The 26,469-nt window shown below is 43.7% G+C and overlaps 1 protein-coding gene across 2 annotated transcripts in view; it reads right to left on the bottom strand.

Moving 5' to 3' along the window:
• The window catches only part of Elmo1 (engulfment and cell motility 1), a 517,847-nt gene extending 503,273 nt beyond the window's left edge, over nt 1–14,574 (bottom strand). Inside the window, exon 1 of one of the 2 annotated variants that reach the window (NM_080288.2) lies at nt 14,310–14,574. The gene's annotated coding sequence lies outside the window, so the exon portion shown is untranslated. The remainder of the gene's footprint in view (nt 1–14,309) is intronic. The other variant, XM_006516544.4, reaches the window with a different exon arrangement.
• Between the last annotated feature and the right edge of the window lie 11,895 nt (nt 14,575–26,469).

Genomic DNA, 26,469 nt, shown 5'->3' with positions numbered 1-26,469 from the left:
GGCAAGCTCCTGAAGTTCTAGGTAGATCTGGGCCCAGTGGAATGACACCAGGGCAGTAACCAAGGCCCCCGGGGTATGGGACACTCCACAGTTAATATACCATCTGACACAATCTCTGACCCACAAGCTCTTCTGTCACAGTGACCTCAGGCAAGGCTGGACTGCAACAAACTTGGGGATAAGGAGAGTCACATGTCAGTTATTCCTGAATGCATTTGAAAGCTGTCCCAAACGGGCTATAAAAGAACACAGAGCAAGCACTCATGGGTAACAATGTTTCTTCCTATTATACAATGCCCATTGGCACTTCTTATGGCTTAGCATGGCACACATACTTAAATCCTCCAGGCTACCAGGAGACAAAGTCACTAACCAGAAAATAAGGTGACATGAACACTGCCAGCAAGGGACAAGTGCTGCATGAAGACATCATGGGGAATACCAGAAGGCTCCCAGAAGACAGGACCATCCGGTGGCATCACGTGGACCAGGAGATGTGGCCTCACTTCTGAGTCCCTCTCTGTCGAGCAACAGTGCCACAGACTATGTGACCCTTTCCATGTGACTTCTCGTCTTGCTATTTGCCCTTCACATTCATCTCTCCCCAATGACAGCTAAGTCGAAATTCTGAGCTCCGTTAACTTCTTGCTAGAGAAGGCCTATGTGTAGCCCCTCTGAAGACAAGCATGGGAAGGAGGCAAGTAAAAGAGAGACCATGGACCCACCTCAACTAGGTCTCCCCTTGTCCCTCCTTGACTGCATACAGCTCTCAATTGTGGCAACTGTGAAGTGAGCTCTCCCTATACACTGAGATCAGCCAGCTGCTGCAGGGCAAATCAGTCTATAGCCATAGTCTTCTTTATCCATGAGCCTCTCTCCTTTCAGCTCCTCACACAGGGCACTCCTCACGCCTGCCTGCCAATTGAACCCAGGACTCTCAAAGAAAGGCTGTCGATAAACATTGAAAAACAAAATGAAATAAAGAGGCAAACACACAGAGTGAGCCAGGATAATACACAGAGCTAAGAAAAGAGCCACATATGAAAGGATTAGAAAATAAATTAGAGGAAACTTAAAGGATTTAGAATCTGTCTCAAGTGCATTGGAAGAAAATCCCTCCAGAATGGGAGAAGGAACCTAGCTGACACCTGGGAAGCCTCTGGTCCCATCCTCTACTGGCTGCCTGCTGAGTTTTGGACTTTGGGTTCCTGATTCTCTCCTCATTTCCTACCTGGACAATATTTCTCACAAACTGGAGCCTGGTCCCCTGGATCAGAAGCAGTCAGAATCTGGCTAAGATGCAGTTCCTCGTTTCTCGAGAGTCTGAGGCCTTCTCAAAACTGAGAACCACAGATCCAGGTCCTCGATCATTTGTACAAGCTGCCAGACCCACACTGCATCACTCCTTTACATTGCTGCTAAAAGTCTAAGGGATTTGAACTAATGAGTAAATTCTATTAGAAATTGTCAGATTCTAAAAGTAGTAGCAGCAGCCATGTTGTGACCAGAGAGAAGCCAGGAAGAGCTTATCACAGCATAGATATTGCCCTGCCACTCCTCAGGGAAAAAACATGGCTGAATTCTTCTTGTCTCATGGATAAGAGCCCAGGTCCATGGTCCTTCTCAGCCTGCCTCCCCAGTTTAACATAAAGCTGTGGTTCACCAGCTTGAGAGCTCTGGGCTTTAGTTCCTTCAGAGCCAGAGTCCACCCCTTTCACAGCCTTTGACAGGAACACCTCTTTTTTCCCCAGTAAAATCAGTTCCATTTCTTTCCCACGTGCTGACAACATTAGTCTTCCTATTACAAGTCTTCATAGAACCAGTCATGTCATATCACATTCCTCAGTCATCTGAAATGTTCCACAGAGGGGTTAGAGAGAAGCTTCTCTAGCTAAGAACACTTATGTTTCTTGCAAAGGACCTAGTGTTCCATCCCCAGTATCCATATGGTAGCTCACGACCACATGTAACTCCAGTTCCAGAAGATCTCATGCACTCTTCTAGACCTCTGCAGGCACTAGGCCTGTATGTGGTACACGTGCATGCAAGCAAGCGAAGCACTCATACACATAGAATAAAACAAGCAAATATTAAGAAGTGTTTCTAAGAAACAGTATAGAGTTCTGGAACCCAATGATGAATGTGCTTTTTTTTTTTTTTCCTAGAAGTTGTGTGTGTGTGTGTGTGTGTGTTTGTAATTTTGGAAGAAGTCCTACAGAGCTGATACTCCATAAATATGTATAAATAGACAAATGAATTTAAAATACATTTCAGTTATGCACTGAGAGCAAATTTGGATTCAGGAGCAATTAAGAATTTAAAGTAGCCAGGCCTGGTGATGCACTCCTTTTTAGTCTCAGCACCCAGGCGGTAAAGGCAAGCAGATCTCTGAGTTAGAGGCCAACAAGGTCTATGCAGTGGTTTCCAGGAAAGATGGCTACACAGAGAAACCCTCTCTCATGGAAAAAAAAAAGTGCATGTTTTTTTCTCTCCTGAAAGTCAAGAACTCTAACGTCTCTCTAATAGTAAGGACTGGCATGTCACAGTGGATTCTCTTGTACCCATGACCCTAAATATTCCCTTTTGCTTGTTTTTCAACTGGATGAACCGCACTCTTTCCATATAATTTATAGATTTGGAAAGAAGAAGAAATGAATTATTTTAAAGATTTATTTTATGTGAGTAGATTGCTGTCTTCAGACACACCAGAAGAGGGCATCAGACTCCATTGCAGATGGTTGTGAACCACCATGTGGTTGCTGGGAATTGAACTCAGGACCTCTGGAAAAGCAATCAGTGCTCTTAACTGCCAAGCCATCTCTTCAGCCTGAAGAAATGCATTATTAAGGCTGTTATTGGTCTACTTCTCTGTGCCTTGGTCTGATCTGGTCGTGTACTATTGCCTTTGGAAAAGACTTGAACTCTGAAATAAAAACTGACCAGGAAATCTTCACAGTGACTTCTTATGTTCTATCCGCCCTCCTAAGCCATAACTGACCTCAGACTTTTTCATTGTTCGCCTTCGTATGCTAACCTTATCAGCAACACATCTGAGAAGATTCTAAATGAACCTCAGCCAGCAATGACTACAACACAGTGTCTAGTAGAGAATGATGTCTTCTGAGAACTGGAATCTCTATTCTGCCCTCTTCTCTCTGCCTTCTTGCAAGCAGCTGGCTGCAGCTGGGGCGATGGCTTACTGACATGACTGCTCTTCCACATGCTCCTGAGGTGGCAAGACTCTTAAGACAAATGGCTTCTCATCTGTGGTCACCAAGAGCTGGGACCCACACCACACAGTGCTCCAGAGCTGCATGCTCAACCAAGGCAAAACAGACTCGGGAACGGAGAAGATGCTGACAGCTGGAAGTGTCTCCTAAGATAAACTGCAGAAAAGGGAGCAACTGAGAAGTGGTAAATGGAGCCCAGGCGCTTGGAATCTTTAAATTGTCGGCTACGTTGAGGGCGAGCAGAACTCCTCAGTTTCAACAGAATCCTGCATCTTATGAAAACAAACCTTTCTGTGACTCTTTAAATAGGTTTGACACTGGATTGCCTTTCATGCTCTTCACTGAGCCTGACAGGTAGGAAGAAGGCACCGCCGCATGAACGCCTGCAGAAGCGGAAGGATTCGCATCACTCTTCTTGAGAACAGAAAGGGACTGAAATTTTTATATCCTGAGGTTAGTAAGCATTTTGTTGTGTCCAACCAAGACCTGCATCCAGGGCTCAGCTAAGTGGCTTTTCACGACTGCAGGAATGGTTTTACTTCCAAAGCAGTCTGTAGAATATCTTTCCAGTGGCGCATCTCTGTCTGAAGCCAATGTTTCCATTTATTATTTAGTATCTATATAACTATATATAATATTTATATATTATATTATTAATATTATAGTATAGTATATTATATATGATGTATTATATATTATTTAGTGTCTAAACTGGAGTTTATCTTTCTTTTAATCTACTCACAAAAGTGCTTACTAAATGACCATTGGATGGATATATGAGCTACTGTGGAAGGAGCTAGTAAGCCATTATGCTAGCTGCTGCCTTCCTGAAGGAACTTACTTACAAACCGTGGCCAGAACTAGCAAACATAAATGGTGGAACAGTGGCTGTGGCTGGAAGTAGACATAGAATGAAATGTCCTACGTGGAACATTTTAAAAGTGAGAAAGATGCTGTTAACTGTACTAGAACAACAGAGCTGTGTGGGTCTGTCCCTTCAGGTCATGGTTCTTCTCCTCTCCCCATTCTATTTTATGCTCAGAATCTCTTTGAACCTGGCTGACAGTGTAATGAACCAGTTTTGGTTAGGGGAGAAAGTTAAAACCTTGCAGCCACTCACATTCCACTGAAACTTTAAGCAGTCACTTTCAAGAAGTTTCTAAGTGATTCGAAAGGGTCGCTTATGAAGTGTTTGGGGGCCACTGGGCTTCCTTTACAGATAACATAATCATACAAAACACAGCTCATCTGAATTAAATGCCTGTCCATTGCTATTCACTACCTTGGGAGTTTCCCTCAGAGTTCCTGTCTATAGTTGGACAGCTGTAAACAACCCTTTTCCAGGAAGCTCGAATCAAGCAAAGGTTGGGGAAGGGCCCTGAGCAGCATCCTCCAATCTCTGTCCCCAGTGGAAATTAGAAATGAAGTGAAATTCCCAGGTGAGCTGGACTTTACATGAGTTTTCATTTGAACCAGACTGAGAGCATGATCTGTTACGTTGGCTCATTTAATTTACAATGGAAGCTATTCCTCCTAACGTGGCAAAGTCTCTGTTTCTGAAACAGTGGTGTATGAAGCAAAGTCTAGTTGAGCTTTTAAGAGACAGGGTTCAGGCCTCTTGAAGAAAGTTCAACAATCAATGTAAGTCTTTAAACGAGTATACTTTCTATATTGTTTTCTTAAGTGATAAAACCAGCGGCGTTGATGATAACAACAAAACGAACGCAGCAAGCACACCTCGCAGTCAGCATTAAAGTCCCCATGTCAGCAGCTCCAGAGACTACGGATTTATATTAACTCCATCTGACAGATGTGAAAACTGAGGCTGAGCAAGATAATGAATTCCGCTCCCCAGCTAAGTCTCGAAAATCAGATAAACCCTCAATTAACGAGTTCATGTTTACCTAGTTCCAAACTTCAAAGAATCATTCTTTTTCTTTTCCTAAATCCAATCAGTCATCAATCCTCCATTTGTTTTCTTCAGTGGGTGGCTGAAACATACTGTCCTCCTTCCCCTCTGACTGCTCTGGCTGGCAGCCAGCTGTGGGGTCTCAGTAGGGAAGTGGGGGGTGGGGCAGCCTTCCCTCATAGCAGGCTCACTGCGGTATTTATTTATTTATTTATTCCTCTCCCCAAGACTGGGTGTTTATTTGAATATAGGTCTAGAAAACAGAAGCTGATAGTGTCGGTGTTAGTAACGTGTTAGTTCCTCCTGCCTGCTTCCTGTCTCATCTTTTGTCCAGACTACAATGGGACAGAGTCCTCACTAAACCTGGATCGCCTGGTTTCCTTGCCTAAGAGTCTTTGGCTTTCCTGTCCATTCAACTGGATGTTTAGCTCCCAGAAGAACAGACTCCTGTCCTTGCCCAAGAAACTTCCTCCACCAAGACTGCTGAGCTCCTGGAACAATCTTTCTTTAATAATAACTTTTCTACATCTATCCCCCTCCCCAAATGATAATCTGTGTACTTTGCCTGTACAAACCTGCAGTACTGGTAGTTACAATTATCTCTTAACTGATCTTCTTCTCATTCATGCATCCCTAGCAAAGCTCCAAATGTGGAGGGCCTTGGCCACAGAACATACAGTACTGTTCAAAGGGCTGTGGCATAGCTAGCTGACTGATGGGAGCATGAGGACATCGGTGAAGTATTGTGACAGGTTAAGCCTAGAAACAGTAGTTTAAAAGTCTTTATATGCACTTAAGACTCTTATTTATTAATTGATATTGTGTGTGTGTGTGTGTCGGTTTAAATGCTGAGGACAGAATTCAAGGCTTTGTTCACCCTGGGCCCACACTTTATTCCTCAGCTCTCTCTACTCAGCATTGCTTTTATAAAATATAATTTAAAAATAAAGCTGTTTTATGCTTCTCTCATGCAAATCCAGGCAGATGTTTTTCAAATAACTCTTGAGCCGAAGATCAAATAATGATCGGGGAAAATGGTTCCAGTGAGTCTAAGCCACTTGCTGGCAGTGGAGTGGGTCCAAGGAGGATGGAAATGTGCTCATTGCTTGATAGAAAATTCGCTTTAACATGGTTCCCATTCAGTAAAGGTGACAAGTGTTAGGGAAAATAGAATTTAGCAGATGGCATCATTATTCCTCTGCTTCAAAGGGCCCTTCATTATCAGGCAAAGTGTGTGTGTGTGTGTGTGTGTGTGTGTGTGTGTGTGTGTGTGTGTGAGCATGTATGTAACACTTACTACAGGAAAGAATATGCCTCACTTCCCCAAGCCAAAATGTTTAACTAGTAGTCACTTCCACCAAGTGGTCCATAATTGGTGTAACTAAGGTAGCAATCCACTAGAAAAATCTAGGGCATGGTGGGTAGGGTAGTGTGGGGGTGGGCAGGAGTCAAGTTGAAACCAGTCTTACTGAGTGTTGTTGGAATTCAGTCTTCACACAGCCAAAAATGTGCAGTCTGACCAAAGTACTCTGCTGGCTCAACCTCCCAAGCCACATGTCCTCTGAAGGCCAACTGCGGTTTATGCATTTGGGATAAAGAGCCCCAAAACAGAAAAAAAAATATTTTGAAATGCATTATACTTCAAAATTAAGGGTAATTGTGTGTAACAGCCTGGAAAATATATCTCATGCAGTACACTCAGCCACTGAACCCCAGAGCACAGAACTGTGGCGCTCCAAATGCAATCTCAAACTGAAAAAAAAAAAAAAGGTACAGAGGGCGGAAGGAAGAAGGGTGGAGAGCTGCTACAGGCTGTGTGACTCGGAGCTGGCTGTTGACTTGGGGAAACGGTTAATATCCTACCCACCAATAGGTTCTGTGTGGCAGAAGCCACCAGCTATTGCACTTGACACTTACAGCAGCCAGAGGAGGCAAATAAAAGGTTGACATATAATTACATAAGACAATAATGCCACAAGACTGCCCAGAAATGTTAATACCCAGAATGAGAAAGGACTTCATATAAGCCAATGTCTTTAAAGTTTCTCCCTGCCTGCTAGAGGTCCTATGGCACTGACTGAAGACCCATATCCATTACTAGCTGATCAGCCAAGGGGTATCTGGGGAGCACCAGAGCAGATATTGTCCTCAATTACGGGATTCCAAGTGACCAGGCCTCTAACTGAGCTACCCTGACAACTGCTTACCACCCGCTCCATCTATTTACCCTCTTAATTGTTATGTAAAGGTCACAGTTAATTCAACAACCAGCAGTCAAACTCAAAACCTTGCCGGGAAACTGGGATCGAAACTCCCTGTTTAGCTTTCTTCTACCTGGGCTATCCAGGAAGGTGAGTAAAGTCTCATCACCATTTGACTCAGGATGATAATTGCATCTTAGCCGTGAGGGAAGTTAAGGAGGACACTAAAGCAAATGATTGAACATAAATGGTCCCCATCTGTGAGTACACTGCCTTAGTTTAGGCTCCAAGGAATAGCCAGTGACAGAAAACTGGGCCAGTCACAACTCCAGCTGAAAGTCAGATCAGATTACAAGCAATTGTTCTGATCTCTTCAAAAAACAAAGCAGATGTTCTTAACCTGCCCAGGGAGGAGAGAGGAGGGCTGGGGTTGGCCCCCAGCCATAGACCTGCAAAGAGTGGATGCAACTTTGGTTGTTCCTGAGTGGAGATGTTGGGACCTAGTGAAAGGGCACCAGAGAAGCTGGTGGGCATCCTGCAATGCATGGAAGAGTCCTCGAAAGACAGGATTACTTAGTTCAAAATGTCAATAGTGCCAAGGCCGAGACCCAAAATAAAGGACAGATAAAAGGGGTGGCGTGTGTAAGTAGACAAGGAAGAACAGCAGCAACATCTGCATTGCAGAAAGAAGAGCCGTCCTACCTACTGGGCTCAGGTTTCCAGTTCCCTTGGTGGGTATTAGTCCATGGTCAGAGAAGCTGACAAGTGCATCATGAAGTATATTCCCCTGACAACTGGTTCCCTCCCAGTGGGTTCATGCACCATAACTCATCCACAATCTTCTTTTAAAAAAAGTGTTGGCTAAAGAATACATTTTCCTTGGCAAAGACCTCCCCCTTCTCTCTCTGATTAATAAATAGCCCTTGTCCTCCAGTTTTGTGATCTTGACTGATAGGAGAGGCCACAGATGCATCTAGATTCAAGTCTAAGGGCACCTTGAGAATGAAATATGCAGAGAAGGATCAACTCTGGAATTCTCCATCGCAAGAGCTAGGTGTCATGGCAACCCGGGACACAGCCCCTCTGAACTGAGGGCATTTCTTTTGTTGTGTTTTTGTTTCATGGCCACTGAGACGCAAACTTAAAGCCTCACACGTAGATCAAGCCCATCAATACCACTGAGCAGTGCCCTACCTGAACTGAGGGCGTATCTTACTTCTTTTTATATTTAAAACATTTTAAATTTATTTTGTGTGTCTATGTATGCATGCATGAGTGGGGTGGCCAAAAGACAACCTCAGCTGTCATTCTCCAGGTACTCTCTATTTTTTAAGACAACATCTTTAGAACTTCCCAGTTACTCAGATTCGATGTGAGACTAGTAAGTTTCAGGTCTCCCTCCATGTCCCCCACTCCAGTTTTCTTATATGAGTTCTGGGGAACTCCAACATTACAAAGTCAAGCACTTTACCAACATCAAACTCAATTTCTAACATTATAAAGTCAAGCTCTTTACCAACTAAGCCATATCCTTAGCCAGCTTTGGTTTGGTTTTCGTTGGGGTTTGTTTGTTTGTAGGAGTGGTTAGTTTTTTGTTACTGTTGTTTGTCTGGTTGGTTGATTGGTTGGTTGGTTGGTTGGTTGGTTGGTTGGTTGGTTGGTTTGGTTTTAGATGGGGTTGTCTATGATGCTCAGGCTGGTGTTATAGGAAGAAACTACTCTGCCCTGCTATGTAGAGAGATTTCCTAACAATATAGAGGAGTATAGATATCTCTAGATACCACTGCACCAACAAGACAAGGAACTAACCAGAATATATAATGTGGAGAGAAAGAAAGAAAGAAAGAAAGAAAGAAAGAAAGAAAGAAAGAAAGAAAGAAAGAAAGAAAGGAAGGAAGGAAGGAAGGAAGGAAGGAAGGAAGGAAGGAAAGTAGAAATTTTCAGAAGAGCTAAATAAAGTTTAGTTCTAGAGCCCATGACCCCTGTAGATACCATCCATAAACTGATAACACCACCCTGCTGCTGACACTATCTATAAACTGAGAATACCACCCTGGTGCTGACACCATCTATAGCTTGATAACACCACACTGCTAGTAATACCATCTATAAAATGATAACACCACCCTACTCTTTCCAAAACAGTTGGCAATAGGGAAAGAAGTCAGCTGTGGATGAAGATTCACATCAATCTCATGATCCAACCATACTGACACAGTGCTTCATAAGATCTTACCTGGGCACCCATCCCCTAGCCCACTACTGCTTATCCAGAGATACCACCCACCCAGCACACTGTCCTAGAGTAGAGCAAGTAGTGAGTTGCCAGCCTTTCCTACTGAAGAGAGCTGTGTTCCCTACATTAACAGTGAGAACTAAAATAGTCCAACTGTAGCTTCAATTCCTAAAACTGAGGTTCCAATTATAATCTGCTCAGATTCTGGAAACCAGTGTTTGTGGGGGCCAAGAACACAAAGAAACATCTCCTACTATTTATACATCTGACTAATTTCTCTGCTCAGCACTGGGCCAGGTTGTTGCTGTGGCTCATTCCGTTTGATGAGACAGCATTCCTTCACCCACACATTTTCCTACCTCAGTACTTAACTGTTCACCTCATTGTAGGCTGCAGACAAAATTCTGTACTTGTACCTGCACCTATGGCGTGTTGAAGCACAAGTGGTTAAGGCAATCATTGATCGTGGCGGGGTTTGGCAGGCTTCAGTTCAGCCTACTACAGATAAGGTGTCATTCTTAACACCCAGACAATCTAGATTACCCAGGAAATACAGCAGACAGTGTATGCTGCTGAGTACATATGCATAGTGTATGTAGACTGGCTTTTCTGAACCTAAATGCACTATGGTGAGCAGTGGAAAGCCTTCGAGGGCCACGCATACTACTAAAACCACACCATCTGGATGGTTGGCCTCCATGACTCTTCTGATTCAAACACCTCTGAAGCTCTTGGTCTTCGGCTTTGTTTTTGTGGCTAGTCAGTCTTAAGCCCAAGTCAGCACGAATACCTGATCTAACATGTGGCTACTACCAAAAACAGAATGGCTGCCTCTGCAAATCTCCAAAAGCAATTAGCATCACGCAAATACTGAATCCCAGGGGTAAACTAGGAAATGAAAGGTTGGGATGAGTAAATTTCCAAAAGCTAACACTTGGCCAGAAGACTGCATGGTTTTGATTTCCTTCTAAGTGCAGGGAGAGCTACTGAGGATTCTTCGACTCTGCATCACTGCAGTAAACAACTGGTCACTTGGGTCCCCTTTCCTCCTAAGGTAGTGATGGGATCTGGGCCTGGCACAGTGCCAAAGTCTAAAAACAATAGCATTTTTAGAGTAAAGTCGAGGGCTGACACTGTATGTGGTCCAACTGGAAGCAGCATCTTTCACTAACTATTTTGCTATTAACTATTAAACTATTAACTATCAAACAAACAATATTTTGTAAAAGGGAAAGAGCTTCTTGGAGATTTCTTGGCAAGTTGATGTAAAAGATCTCAAAACCTCTAGAATTATTAAAGCATATTTTTAAAACCTCAACCTTATATGGTGCTATGCATTCAGTATATAAGAGTCAAAGTCTGTTCTGTGTGGCACTAAGGACAGAACCCATGACTTGGTGCATGCTAAATCAACGACGTTTCTACATTTTTGCTGGTCTTGAACTAGCAATTACCCAAGGCTTGCTTCTAATTCAAGATCCTTCAGCCTCAACCTCCTCAGAGGACCAGCCTTCATTTGTGTTTTAGACTGCTGATCAGACCCGCTAAGGTATCGGGCTCTTCTCCTAGGCTACAACCTTAAGCGAACAAAGCACCGTGTTCGTTGACGTGAACTGATGTTACACAACTCTTGCAGCAAACACTTGAGGCTTTGTAAGGCAGAGAGGTTTAGTAATCTTCCACGTTCTCCAAATTCAACAGGATGTCTAAACCGAGCTATCTACTTGGATGGCTGCAGGCCATCCTGTGGGGAGCGAGAAACCTCCCGGCCCACTGTTCCGGATGAGGATGGCAAACACTATGCTGCAGGGATGATCCCTCCGAAGCTTCGGGCTTGGACCAGATGATGAAGTAAGCACGCGTGCCCTGCTGCACCGCTTGCCACTCCCCCAGCCACATCCTCTGGGCCAGAGCTTCAAAGCCCTCCCTTCCTGCACACACCCCTCCCCACCCACTCACACCGAACACCCAAAGCAAGCAAATCACTTGAGCGGTGCTGACATTTCAGAAATGCTCTGCGCTCTGCAGCTCCTGAAGAATCCCCTTGTCTGCAGGCTTTCTCTCCATTCTCTCCCTTGCCCAGGCCTTTCTCTGCTTGGTCAGTCTCCCAGCTTTTCCCTCTGCCTCCCTCTCCTGGCCCTGCAAGCAACCTCTTGTCTGCCTTCAATCTGGCTCCATCCCTATGAGAGAGAGGGAGAGGGACAGGGTGCAGGAGGGGCATTTCTTTGGCTTAAAGCCACACAGGCTTTAGAATACATCTCCAAGGAGAGAAGGTTCCAGCAGATCAGGAACAGTTGCGCTTTTAATGAAGTGCTTTGGTCTTTATGCCCTGACCCAAGCAATGGCTTCTCTACACCTTTCCTCAGCCTGCACTTCTGAGGGAAGGATCTAACCAAGGCAGAAGGGGTCTGAAAGAACAGTGGCAGGGTGTGGAGGAGGAGATGAGAGAGTGTGATAACCGCCAGGCTTCCTACTCACCATTGACACTGGGATTATCTTAGTATGTTTCCCAGTGCTTTCTTCCAGCATGGGCAAGTCTCCTTCCACCAGTCAATAAAATATTCACAAAGCACATTGCTATCTTGTGCTAAAAAGTTAATCTAGATCTATGAACAAGTTCACCAGCCTGCTCAAACTTCCATCCTAATGGGAGAGACGACGATAAGATAAGCAGATGAATAAATGAATAAATAATGCCAACTAGTAAAGAAATACTGAGAGGGAGACTGGTAACCTAAGAAGACCCAGGCCACCAAGGCCTTTTAAACTGAGAACTAGTGGAGGCAAAGGATGAGTCATCTGAACATGTGAGGAGAGCACCTCGGGCAGAAGAACAGCATGTGCAAAGGTCCTGGGGTGACAAAGCAGTAAACATGAAAAAAAATGTAAGGAAGTCAAAATTGCCGCAGTTAACAAGAGCCTATTGCTGTGGTGGGTATGGTCATCCACCATGTGACCACCTAATCTCTGGCCCAGTGACTGTTCAGGCACTGAGTTTCCACAGACTATGGTGTCCCCAAGCTTCCTGTTCCCCAACTTTCTCCAGCTTACCCTACTTCCTCACCATGAGGCCCCACAATTGAGGTCATTCTGTCAGTTTATCATAACACCATCTAACTTAACAAGAATCAAGTAGCAAATACAGTCAGAAAGGCCATGTACACGCTTAACTACAATGCTGAAGGATAGCAAATGGAGCATAGTGACAAGTAGAAGATCAAAGGGTCAGCTAAGAAGAAAGAGGGGAGGGCAAGGGAGGGAGAGAAAGGAAGAAGGAGGGAGTGAGGGCAGGCAAGAAAATAAAAGTATGGAATCTGTGTTACGAGCCTTCAAGTGACCAGGTTCGATCCCCACTCCTGCAAATTGAGAGAGTGAAACCAGTAATCCTTGAAATGACCTTGGCCGCTACTGAAGAGGTGAGACACGTGAAGACCATAACCAGAAGCCTTTAGTGGACCGGATTTACTGCCTGCTTTCCCAATCTAACGATTATTGCAAGTAAACTGGATTTTCCAGTCTCAAGTTGCTCTCGAAGATTTTTAGTATGTAAACGATAGTTATTTTTATTTTGTACATAAAATTTTTAAAAAATCTGAAATTCTTCCCTGGTTTCCCTCAAGACACAATTTTCTTTCTGTATCTTAGGTTGTCCTTACTGGCCAGAGGCAGGAGGTCCACAGTCCCTGGGTGCATTTCCTTGAGCTCAAAGCGCCTCGGGAGCTGTCCAGAGGCCCTCGGAGCTGTCCCTGCTTGAGGCCAAACTCTGCAGCGTCGGGTCAATCCAAGTCCAACAACCCTTGCCCCAGCTGCCTAGTTCAAAGGGCCCCAGGCAGAAGAGTCAGTGGACGAGAGCCCCAAGCCCCGAGGGGTCAATAGGAGAGCGCCCCCACCGCAATGACGCGCGCCAGCACACACACACACACACACACACACACACACACACACACACAAATATAAGCCTGGCGCGCGCCCTCAGCACAGCACAGACTTCCCAACCCCACACAAGCGCACCGCGGCGGGCTGAGTTCTGGGTTTCCTCTTCCTCTAAGCCGCGGGGCTACCGCGGCGCGCAGCTCGCTCGCTCCCTCCCTGGCGCCCCATGCCCGCCGCTCTCCCGGGAAGACGCGCGGTACGCCCCCTCCCACGCTAGCCTCTCTCTATCGAAGACCCAGCCGCCCAGAGGGAAGCCCCGCACGGCCCCGGGAGGCGGGTCTTCCTTAGCGAACGCCTTCAGGGGTCCCCGCAGCTCATCCCGCCCCATCTCGGGAGCGCGCTCTCCGGGGATCCCCTCCCGTCTGCGACACACGAGAGCCCCGGTGTCCTCGCTGGTAAACTCGGAGCCGCTTCCTGACTCTCCAGCCCCACGACTGCTGGCCGCAAGGTCCCAGGAGCACTCTGCCAGGTCCCAGCACCCCTACGCCGGTGGCGCAGCCCGCCCGCGCCCCCTCCAGCCGACTCTGCCCCGGCCGTTTCCACGGGTCCTTGCACTGAGCCCCATCCCGGCGCTGCCCCCGGTGTCCGCTTTTCCCCACCCCGTACCTCTAGTCACTCGGGACGCCCCTTTGCCCAGACCTCCCAACTGCAGGGCGCCCGCAGCCCCCACCCGCCCGCGCCGCGGGGCCCCGGGAGGAAACAAAAGTGCCTCCGCGGCGCCCTCGTCTTGCCCTGGCCCCCGCCCGGGCCGCCGAGGTCAGCGAGTCGGGCGCCGCGCCAGCCCAGCAAACTTTACAAACCTGCCCGGGGTCTCAGGACGCCGCAACGAGGGTTCCCAGAGGCCGGAGCGCCGGGGCAGGAGACGTAGACCGGTGCCCGAGGCTCTGTCGCCGCTCTCGGAGGCGCGGACGGCGGTGGCTCTGCCTCTATCTCGTGCCCATCCTCGCCCGCTGCCGCTGCCCGAACGCACGCACTTAGACTCGGGTCGCTGGCCGCTGCCGCCGGCTGCCGCTGCTCTCACTTCCTCTTCCTTCCTCCTGCTGGCCAGAGACACATCTTGCATCTAGGAGCATCCCGCGAGCTGCCGCGAACTCTGGGCAGCCGATGCGGAGTTGCCGCCGCCGCCCCCGGCACCTGCGCGCGGACACGCGTTTGTTGGCGCGTTTGCTGCCCGCCCCCGCACTGCTGCCCGCCCCCCTGCACAGTGCCTAGGACTGGGTGCCCACGACTTTTTTGGAGTCCCCTACTTAAAAAGAGGGAAATGTCACACAGTATGCACACTTCATCTCTGTTATAAATAGTGTGGGATGAGCATGACTTCTCTGATGAGCTCAGAAACCGCGTTTTGCAGGCACTAATTAACTCCGTCACCCTCGCAGCGCCACCTCTGGAGCACAGAGAGCTCCTGTTCCCTTTTTAAGGTTTCATTTTGGACACCTTATTTGAGATTTTCCACCAAAGGGGAAACTTTGGTGGGCTGCTTTAAAATAAGTCCTCTAAGAACCTGCTGTATATATCTCCCGGGAAGCATGGCAAAAATAACAGGCCATTTCCTTCTCCTCCACCACCTACGAATTTACTCTAGTCTAAACTGCAAGATTTTCTTCAATGAAGCCAAAGACTTCCTTGTGTGGTATACCCTGGCATGAAGCAACATGTTCTACCCTGAATTTGTGATCTGTGGTTATTGTATTATTGTTGGAGTCATGCAACGTACTCCACTAATTTTTAAAACAGAAATCAAATACAGTTAACTCCCAACCTAGCAGGCAGGAGAGAAATGACAGTTGGAAAGTTCAGGAGAAACTTCTGTCTTCTCCGAATTCAGAATTCTGTGCTGGAGCACCTGGAGAGGGCAGGGAGATGCTGTGCATAGCCTATCTCTAGAAAAGACGAGGACTTAGGGGCAACACCATAGAAGATATCAGAATCTAAGGGAGAAAGCAATGCTTCCTTTCGATTAATCACCAGAATATTTAAATATAAACTGTGTGATAACTGACCATTAGCAGTCATTAGGGATTTAGCATGAAAAAAAAATGAAATAGTTTCATTGTTTTATATAGATTTTATCATTTCGATAAATAATAGTTTTACAGTTCCTATATAATAAATCAATCGGACAGTATATCAGGCTAGGATATGAGTATGTGGTTAAAACTAATTTCACCAGATCTTTTTATTAACATTTGTTTTCATACAATATATCCCAATCATGCTTTCCCCTTCCAAACTCCTCCAAAAGGCTCCCCACCTCGCCAACCACCTCATTCTTCCTTCCTTCCTTCCTTCCTTCCTTCCTTCCTTCCTTCCTTCCTTCCTTCCTTCCTCTCTCCCTCCCTCCCTCTCTCTCTCCCTCCCTGCCTGCCTGCTTTCTTTCTTTCTTTCCTTTCTTTCTTTCTTTCTTTCTTTCTTTCTTTCTTTCTTTCTTTCTTTCTTTCTTCCTTCCTTCCTTCCTTCCTTTCTTTCTTTCTTTCTTTCTTTCTTTCTTTCTTTCTTTCAAAAAATAAACAAGAAACCAAAAAGAAAAAAATAACAAAACCAAGTAATAATAATAAACAGGAAACACACACTTGTGTTAAAAACTTGAAAACACAAAAGTGGGAAACAAAACATACAAATAAAGACCAATAAGACCAAACATGCCCAAACAAAGCAATTTGAGATAATAAATCTACAGCAATATGATTGGGTTCATTTCCTGTGGGTCATTAGTGCTAGGAATGGGTCTTTGCTGAGGAGTGACTAGTATATTCTCTGAGACTCCGCTGGAGAAAACTAATTTTTCTTTGGAAACAGGTGTCAATTACAAATAGCTTCTTGGTTAGGGGTGGGGTCCTGGGTCCACTTCCTGCTCTCAGTGCTGGGAATCCATCGGACTTGAGTTTGTGAAGGCAGTAGATGCTGCTACTGACTCTGTGAGTTCGTACACAAATGTTCTGTGGTGGCTGAAGGACAATTTCCTTCATTTATGTCCCATGGCTCTTACATTCTTTCTGACTGCGCTTGTGCCTCATTTCGTAAACCCTGAGGAGAGGGTTTAACAAGATACCTTGTTTAGGACTAAGTGCTCCAAAATCTCTCTCTTTGACTGTTATGCAGCTGCGGATCTCTGTTAGCTCCTATCTATTGCAGAAAGAAACCTCTCTGATGGTGGCTGAATGGGGCACTGATCTGCTATTACAGCAGGAGGTCATTAGAAGTCATTTTATTGCTATTTTCCCGTAGAAGAACAAACTATTTGGTTTTCCCCAAGCTACCCAGTCTCATGTTCTCTGCCACCTGATGAGTGTCAGATGTGCATTCCATCGCATGGAGTGAGTACTAGATCAAGGCACAGAGTGGTTGGTTACTTCCACAACATGTGTGCCTCTATTGCGCCAGCATATCTTGCAGGCAGGTAACCATTGTAGATCACAGTGTTTGGAACTGGGTTAATTATTACCTTAGTCTTCTGGGAGCATGCAGAGTATCTTCCAGTACCACGAGCACTCAGTAGAGGTGAGGCCTCTACTTAGGCACCAGCTCAAAGTCTCCTGTTCAATGAAAGATGTAAGTGTTGTCTTCCAGCAATAAGGCCTCACTGTCAATTTATGCAGTGTAACCAGTAACAATAGGCCTATTGACCAATGACTCAAATAGATGTAACCCATTTCTGGCCCTAGATGTCTTATCTGATGGAGGAAGATGTCTAGTTGGGACACTGACTCTCTCATTGTTTGGTGACTTCATTTAGATTTCTTTCATATGTATGTGTATTTGGGAGGTTTCCATATGGCCCTTCAAATGGCCTCAGTATTAGCTGTCCCCACCCCATCCTCACATTTCCTCCTCATTCAGTATGCCCACTCTAGTCTGCCCTGTCTCTTCATAGCAACAAATTCTATGGCCTCTTCTTAGGGACACCCTCTCTGCCTCCCTAAGTTCTTCCTGGGTATCTAGCCTCTGTTTACACAATCATAACACTCAGATTGAAAACCCAAAAGCTAACATTCACATATGAGAGAAAAACACAATGTTTGTATTTCAGGATCTCGGTCACCTCAGGATGACTTGTTTTCTAGATCCATCCATTACCTACAAAATACATAACTTCACTTCTCTTAAGCAGCTGAATAATACTCCACTGTGTAAATGTACCACATTTTGATTATCCATTCATCAGCTGATAAACATCTAGGCTGTTTCCAATTTCTGCCTCATATGAATAGGGCAGTCGTGAACGTGAATGAACAAGAATCTCTGTAGTGGAATATTAAATCCACTGGGTTTATGCTTAGAGCCGTATACCTGAATCTTTTTCAAACTTCCTGAGGAGCCATCACACTGATTTCCACAGTAGCTGTAAAAGTTTGCACTCCCACCAGCACGGAGGAGTGTTCCCATTTCCTCACACCCTTGACAGCAGGAGCTGTCATTTCTTTTATCGATCTTGGTCATTCTGACTGGTGTAAGATGAAATCCCAAAGTAGTGTTAATTTGAATTTCCCTGGTGACTAATGACAGTGAACACTTCTTTAAGTGTTTCCCAGTCATTTATGTCTCATCTTCTGAGGACTCTCTACTTAGTTCTAGATGCTATTTTTTTAATTGAGTTATTGTTTGCAAGAAGTCCAGTGATTTGAGTTCTTTATATACTTTAAATACTAACCCTCTATCAGATTATATGTATATGTGTATGTATATATGTATACACACACACACACACACACACACACACACACACACACATATATATATGTTCCCATTGTGCAGTGTACCACTTTGTCAGAATGACAATGTCATTTGCTGAATTTGCTTTAGAGTTTCATAAGGTCCCATTCATTAATGGCTGATCTTGGTGCCTGTGTTATTGGTGTTTTGTTCACAAAGTCATTTTCTGTGCCAATGAGTTAAAGCCTCTTCCCCACTTTCTCTTCTATCAGATCCAAGGTATCTGATCTGATGTTGGAGTCCTGGATCCGTTTTGAATTGCAGGTTGACAAATAATCATCCATGTACATACTTCTATGTGCAGGCGCTCACTTTGATGAGCAGGGCACCAATTGTTCCAAGGGATGTCTTTTCTCCAATGTTTATTTTTGGCTTCTTTTTCAAAAATCAGTGTCCAGAGGTGTGTGGTTTATATCTGGGTTTTCAGTTCTATCCCAACGACCCATGTGTTTATTTTAATGCAAATACCATGCTGGTTTTTCATTCCTAAGGCTGGATAGTGCAACTTGAGGTTGAGGTCTGGGAAGGTAATACCTCTAACAGTTTTTTCATTATTCAGGAATATTTAAGCCTTTCTGTGTTTTTGTTTTGTTTTGTTTTTGTTTTTTAATGTTTTTTTTTTTAAGAAGCTGAAATTTGTTTTTAAGTTCGTATAAAGAACTGGTGAAATTCTGATGGGCTTTGCATTGACTTTGTAAATTGCTCTTTAGAGGAGGGCTATTTTCACTATAGTAATCCTACTGGTGTAAGACCATGTGAGATCTTTCCATTTTCTAACGTCTTCTTGAGTATTGTTTGTTGTGAGACAAGGTGTTTTACATTGTCTGACTGTCCAGGAACTCACTATGTAAACGAAGCCATTGTGAAACTCAGAGATTCATCCATCTGCTTCCTGAGTGCCAGGCTACCATGCCTTGCTTAATTAGAGTTAGTCTAAATTTTACTGTGAAAGATAGTGTTTGTCTGACTTCTTTATCATTGTGATTGCCATATCTATAAAGAAAGGCTACTGATATTTGTGTGCCAATTTTATATATTTCTATGTCACTGAAAGTGTTTATCAGCTGTAGAAATTTCTTGTAGGTTTCAGGGTCTTTTGTGTATCAAATCATATTATCAGCAAATAAAGATACTTCGACTTATTCATTTTATACTTGGATCCCCTTGATCTCCTTCAATGGTCATATTGCTCTAAGACTTCAAGCACCATATTGAATAGACATGGAGAGAGTGGACATCCTTGTTTTGTTCCTGGTTTTAATGAAAATTCTTTGAGTTTCTCTCCAGATAGGTTGATGTTGACTGTGTTCTTGCTGCATATTGTATTTACTATGTGTACTTATGTCTTTTGTATCCCTAGCCTCTCCAGAATTTTTATCATGAAGGAATGTTGGATTTTGTCAAAGGTTTTTCTTCATCTAGTGACGTGATTATGTGGTTTGTGCCTTTCAGTCTCTTTATGTGATGGATTTACATTTCTCAGTTTACATATGTTGAACAATCTCACATATCTGGGATTAAGCCAATTTAATGCTGGTAGATAATCTTTTTGTTATGTTTTTTGATTTGGTTTGCAAGTATTTTTGAGAATTTTTGCATCTCTAAGAGATATTGGTCTGATGTTTTCATTTTTGTTGAGTCTTTGTTTGGTTTAAGTATCAGGGTATTTGTGGCTTCATGAAAAGTATTAGGAAATGTCCCTTCTGTTTCAATTTTGCAACATAATTTCTGGAGTATTTGTTGTTAATTTTTCTCGGATAATCTGATATAATTCTGCACTGAATTTATCTAGCCCTGGGCTGTTTCTGGTTGGGAAAGTATTAATTAGTATTTCTATTTCACTAGGAGTTATGAGTCTGTTTAAATCTGTTCTTGATTTAGTTTTAGTAAGTTTTACATATCAAGAAATTCAGCTATCTCTTGGGCTTTCCTGTTTGATGGAGATACAGATTTTTGAAGTGTGTCCTTAGGATTCTCTGGATTGCATCAATGTCTTTTGTGATGTTCCCCTCCCCCTTTATTCTATTTTGTCAGATATCAAAATGGCTACCTCTGCTTGCTTCTTAGGTTCAATGTCTCAGACTACTTTTTTTCTCTCTTTTTACTCTGAGATGATCTCTCTCCTTAATGATGAGGAGTGTTTCTTAGATGCAGCAGAAAAGTGGATCCAGTCTCCTAATCCAATCTGTTAGTCTGTGTCTTTTAATTGCGGAATTAAAACCATTTATATTAAGCATTTTAAATGACAAGTGTTTATTGATTACTGTTATTCTGTTGTTATAGTGTAGGTTCTTCTCCCTTTAATTTACTGCTCTGGAATTATTTATTCTTTATCTCTTTTTTGGTGTGGTTAATCTCTTCAGGCTGTAGTTTTTCTTCCAGTGCCTTCTATAGAGATGGATTTGTAGATAGCCATTTCTTTTTCATTGTGCTTTATTGTAGAATATTTTTCTTTCTCCATTGTTTATCATTGATAGTTTTACTGAATAGAGTAGTGGCATCTGTAATCTCTCCAAGTTGGTGGAACATTTGTCCAGGACCTTCTGGATGGTTCTGAGTCTCCAATGACAAGTCAGGTGTTATTCTAATGGACATTCCTTTATAAGACTTGATCTTTTTTTTCCTTACAGCTTTTAATGTCCTTAACCTGTTCTATACAATTAGTAATTTAGTTATTATATACTCTGAGGGATTTCTTTTCTGATCTAGTCAATTTGTTATTATATAAGCTCCTTGTCCCAAAATAAGCACCTCCTTCTTTCAGGTGGGGAAATTTTCTTTTCTTTTCTTTTTCTTTTGTTTTGTTTTGTTTTGTTTTTTAGAGACAGGGTTTCTCTGTGTAGCCCTGGCTGTCCTGAAACTCACTTTGTAGACCAGGCTGGCCTCGAACTCAGAAATCCACCTGCCTCTGCCTCCCGAGTGCTGGGATTAAAGGTGTGCGCCACCACACCCGGCTGGAAATTTTCTTAAATTATTTTGTTGCAAATATTTTCTGTGCCTGTGACCTAAATTTCTTCTCCTTTTCCTATCCCTACTATTTGTAGATTTTTGTCTCTTCATAGTGTTCTAGAGTTTCTGGACCCTTTGGGCCTGTTTTGTTGTTGTTTGTTTGTTCGGATTTAACATTTTCTTTGACTGAGTTATCCATTTATTATACTTTTTTCTCAACACTGGAGACTCTCTCTTCGATGGTTTGTAATGTGTAAGTGAGGTTTACCACTGAAGTTTTTTATTGTATATCCTAAACTTTTTATTTCCAGTTTTGACTTTCTTTAGTGGTTACATTTATCTTTTTAAGTTTAGTTTTATGTCTTGAATTGCTTTCATTATTTCATTCAACTGTTTGTCTGGTGGTTTGAGTAGGTATGTCACCATAGATTCATGAATTTGAATGCTTGGCTATAGGGAGTGGCACTATTAGGAAGCGTAACTTTGTTGAAGGAAGTTTGTCATTGTGGATGTTGTCTTTGAGGCTATGCCCAGTGTGGCATATAGTCTCCTTCTGCTGCCTTCACATCAAGATGTACAACTCTCATCTTCTTCTCCAGTACCCATGTCTGCCTCCATGTTGCCATGCTCCCCACAATGATGATAATGAACGAAACCTCTGAAAGTGTCAGCCAGCCCAAATTAAATGTTCTCCTTTTTAAGAATTGGCATAGTCATGGCATCTCTTGACAGGAACAAGACCCAAACTAAGACAGTTTATACTATTTTTACAGTCTTCATTGAGTGATTTATTCTTATTCTGTTTAAGGTCCTTGAATACATTCTGTTTTTTCAGGGCCTTCTTTGGTAAGGTTATGGGTTTCCTGTGGAGGCACAATGTACTGGTTGTTCATGTTTATATTTTTGTGTTGTTGTCTAGGCATCTGGAATTATGGTGATTGAGATTTTTCTAGGTGATACCTGGTGTTGTTCTTGTTGGTTGAGTGTTCCAATCTTCCCAGGATTTTAGTCAGTGTGGTATCACTGACATCCATAGTAGAATACTTCCACATTTTAGCAGGTGGCAGAGAGAAATAGAGATGGGCTAGAACTAACGTTTGAGAAGGAATGTGGAAAAGAGCAAAGGGGATCCAGGCCACACCATGATGTAGTCCCCTGGGAGCGAAGGTGTGGTGGGAGGAGTAGCTCTTGAATGTAGGCAATGGTAGGACAAAGAATATGTCTGGAGAGACAGGCATGAAGGGGCAGGAGGCTCCTAGGTCTGTACCAAGTATTAGCATCTCCAGTGAATGGGATTGGGGCACTTCAAGCAGCCTGCTGTAGGTAGGACTGGAGAGACCATCATGGAAGATAGGAAGAACAGTGAACATCACTTACCCAAGTCCCAACCTGGTGTGGCCCTTGACCGTTCTTGGTAGAAACTGTTTCTGGGTATTAGCAACTGTCACAAAAAATGGAGATGGTTAGAAGGGAAGAAGAGAAGGTCCAAGGGAAAGAGCTAAGCTGGTCTTTCACTGGCTCCTTTTTTTCCTACAATTTACTATAGCTACTAGAAAATGCAAACGGTTCATGTGGCTGTCATTAGTGACTAACATTATATTTCTAATGAACAGTCATCATCGTAACCCTTATTATTACAAGCAAACTCCGTAAGAAGTAGGCTAACTGTGCCCAGATGGTTATAAGTTATTGATTTAGAGAAGGGTCATTCTAGGAAAGTAACTGAAGTTCTCTATTTCCTCATCCACAAAAAAGTAATGGCACTCCATATGACGCTACTTAATAAACACTCAATGAGAGGAAGCTTCTCTATGGATGCAATGGTATGGAGTGCCGGTGATGGTGAATTTGATCTACAACGTCTAGTTAAGACACACAGGGGGACATTAACTTCAGTGAACATTGTGAACACTCAGTATGTATGAGAGGATATTATCGCCCCAGGCACCAGCAACCAACAATGAGATAAACACACTGCCATGTGACCCAGATCTCCAGCTTTGCTCTTTGCAGGAAACAGAGAGTGAGTCCTATCTTTTCTCTAGGAGATGGTATTTCAGATATTTTACTGTAGCCCCTCAAACTACATAAACATTTTCACAACATTAAGCAATTTATTATTCTGACTTCTCATGAGAAGTAGCTCCAAGCCGTTTTCACTTAGTTAACCTATAACAAACACAGTGCATCCTATGCTGGCTAGTTTCTGTTAATTTGACAAAAAGTAGAGAGACTTGGGAAGAGGGAAACTCATTTGAGGAATTGCCTCCATCACAAAGGTCTGAAGGCATGTCTGTATGGCATTGATATGGTAGCCCCCAACCTGGTCTAGACAGTACCACCTTAATTGGGTTTCCCGTGTTGGCGTCCCTCCGTGATGGATTAACCTGTAAACCAAATAAACCCTTCCCTCTTCAAAGTTGCTTTTAGTCAGTGTTTTATCACAGCAAAGGGAAGAAAACTAGGACACAGCCTGAACTTTCCCCCACTACCCAAATTCATATCCTCATTGATGCAACTGCAAGGAGAGGACTAGAAACTGTCTGCCGAGCTGCTGGGGGGCTCTCTGTTCTTGTAGACTTGGTCTTTGGAACCAACTTGCTCTTCTGGCATCCTTAAATCACTTTGGATTCAATCAAGCATCTGTCTCCCTGTATACACAAACTAGATAATAACAGGATGCTGTAAGATACTTATTAAGTTGCTCTTGTAGCACTCTGCACAGTGGTGAGAAACAATATTTGTGAATTTTTGGTTCATGTAGTGGTTAATAACTTTCTTATTCATGCAATCTCTAAGCCTCATTTTCCCGTTTCATTCCTAAAGACACCATGTGCTTTACTGGGATACACTTGTGGCCAGTAGAGTGGACAGTGTGATCTGATAGATAATGGACCTGTCTCTGCTTTGGGGTATAAATCACAGCTTTGACATTTACTCACTGTGTTTCCTTATAAAATCACTGAACTCATGGCATGAAAATGAGTATAAACTGGGACAAATGAGTGAAGACTAAAGGAATTAGTTAATATAGAAGTCCTAGAACAGGGTTTAGCACAGAAACACACTTTCAATGTGACCTTTGCTATTGGTAACACCTAAAGCAGCTGATAGCTAATGAACACAGCATGAGCAGACTTCAATGAAGAACCATCATCCTCTTTCCACATAACAGCCTTTGCCTATAGGAGAAGGAAAATGCTAGTATCCCTGGACTCTTACAGCCTGTGGTTCATCATTATTTTAGTAGAAATAAGGTCTACTGTGTAGGAGGAAACCGACTCTAAGTGCAGGCCTCCAGTTACATTCTGAGGAAGTCTGCCTGGGAAGGGTCTTGACCCTGTGCAAATGGAGCAGCTTCAGGGACCTTTCCAGTGGTTAGGGGAGTGGGCTCAGGAGCTATTCCGTAGGATACTCTCAGTCTCAGGTTAATAAGAGAAAACAAGCTGGAAGCACACGATTAGAAGGAAAACAAGTGACTTCACAATCTTAGAACTGCATTGTGTGCAGATAAAGAGCTCTTTAGAGGACTTTCCCAGACTTCAGTGACTCTGCCCACTGTTACCCAAACCTTTACCCTTCTTTCTGTGTTCAGAACCCAAACATAGGAGGGGTTAGAGGGAGCTTTATCAAAGTGTCACTAAGAAACTCCTAAGTGTAAAAGTGGTTTCTTGTATTTTTAATCAGTGATGACTCATATTGATCAATTCTATTCTTGCCAAGTGCTCACAATATTAATTTATAACCCATTAACTAGAAACATTTACTGAACTCCAAATGGGTCCTATACGTTTAATGATACATTTAGTAATTTGCTTCAGAATTCTGCCCTAAATCAGCAATCAGGTTCTTTGATCTATGTTGTGGAAGAGTGATGCTTTTTTTTTTCCTGTGTAAGAATCAGGCCCCTGATGATCTGTCTCATGTCATCAACAGCTCTGGGGCAGAGAGTATGGTCACAGTTCCAGGAAGTCATTACCCTAGGGATGATGAGTTCTGGACAGCAGGCAGATACCTGGAATTTAAGGCCACTAGGCTCTCCCCTGGGGGAAGCAGAGAGGTACAGGAGTCTGCAGGAGATGTTCCTTCACTGGTACTTAGTTCAATATGTATAAAACCTCTTAAATATGGTTAAGAAAGACTTAAGACTTGCATGGCTACAAAGGAAACACTGTGTGAACCTTCCTGACACCCCCAATCCACGCATGAGGGCTGTCTTATGTCAACTTGACACAGGCTAGGGTAATTTGGGAAGAGAGAAGCTCAATTGAGAAAATGTCCCCATCAGATTGGTTTGTGGTATATTTTAATGTGTCAGGGCTCAGCTCAGTGTGCGTGGTGCTCTGGGTGCTCTATGAAAGCAGGCTGAGTAAGCCATGAGGAGCAAGAGAGCAAGCAGCACTCCTCCAAGCTGTCTGATTCATTTCCTGCCTCCAGGTTCCTGTTCCATTTAACATCCCTCTGGGATGGACTGTGCTGTGGAATTTTAAGCTGAAACAAACTGTTTTCTTCCCAAGTTACTTTTTTTGTTATTCATGGTCTTTATCACAGCAACAGAAAAGTACCTAAGACTATCTAAGAAGAAGACAGATTTTTCACAAATATAAAAGCAGTTAGAATGCACTAGATGGGAGGGATAGCTTTGCAGTATCATATGAAGACAGGATGCTGACCTTATCTGCAAGTCCGGTCAGGACGAGACTTCCCTGCTCCAGGTCCCCATGACTGGGACCTCGGTGTGAATGACGTGGGAGAAATAAGCGGAAGATGGAAGTGGGTATGCCACAGAGGATGGTTTTAAGCCCAAAAGCTCCTTTGTGTGAAGGTCTGTAGACGCGAGAGTGTAAGGGAACCTTTGAAATCAATGTAACTGAAGTGTGGAAAATCGAAATCATATTGATGAGAACAAGGGCAGAAGTCAAAATGTTAAGAACCACTGAGGATCGACTCACAGAATCTGGTCACTGGGTGCTGGGAAGTTTTCCAGGCTTGCTCTGCTTTCCCCTGAGATGCTACCAGGGGGAGAACATCACAGTCAGCTTTGTCCTGTCGGTCCTCACACAGATAATGGAAGGAAAGGGAGAGAGAGAGCACGCATTCTAGGGGAATGGTCTCTTACTCTGTTCAGGATGCCGTGGCAGAGTTTCATAGCTGGGGAGGTGGAAACAAGAATACTTAGTTTCACACAGCTCTAGGGTTAATTTTTTTCTCTTTGTTTGTTTGTTTGTTTGTTTGTTTGTTTCTTTCTTTCTTTCTTTCTTTCTTTCTTTCTTTCTTAAGTACACTGTAGCTGCCTTT

The sequence above is a fragment of the Mus musculus genome, chromosome 13 (assembly GCF_000001635.26).
Source record: "Mus musculus strain C57BL/6J chromosome 13, GRCm38.p6 C57BL/6J".
NCBI classification, from domain to species: Eukaryota; Metazoa; Chordata; class Mammalia; order Rodentia; family Muridae; genus Mus; species Mus musculus.
The sequence above is the reverse complement of the archived record's forward strand: the minus strand, read 5'-3'. Positions and strand labels throughout refer to the sequence as shown.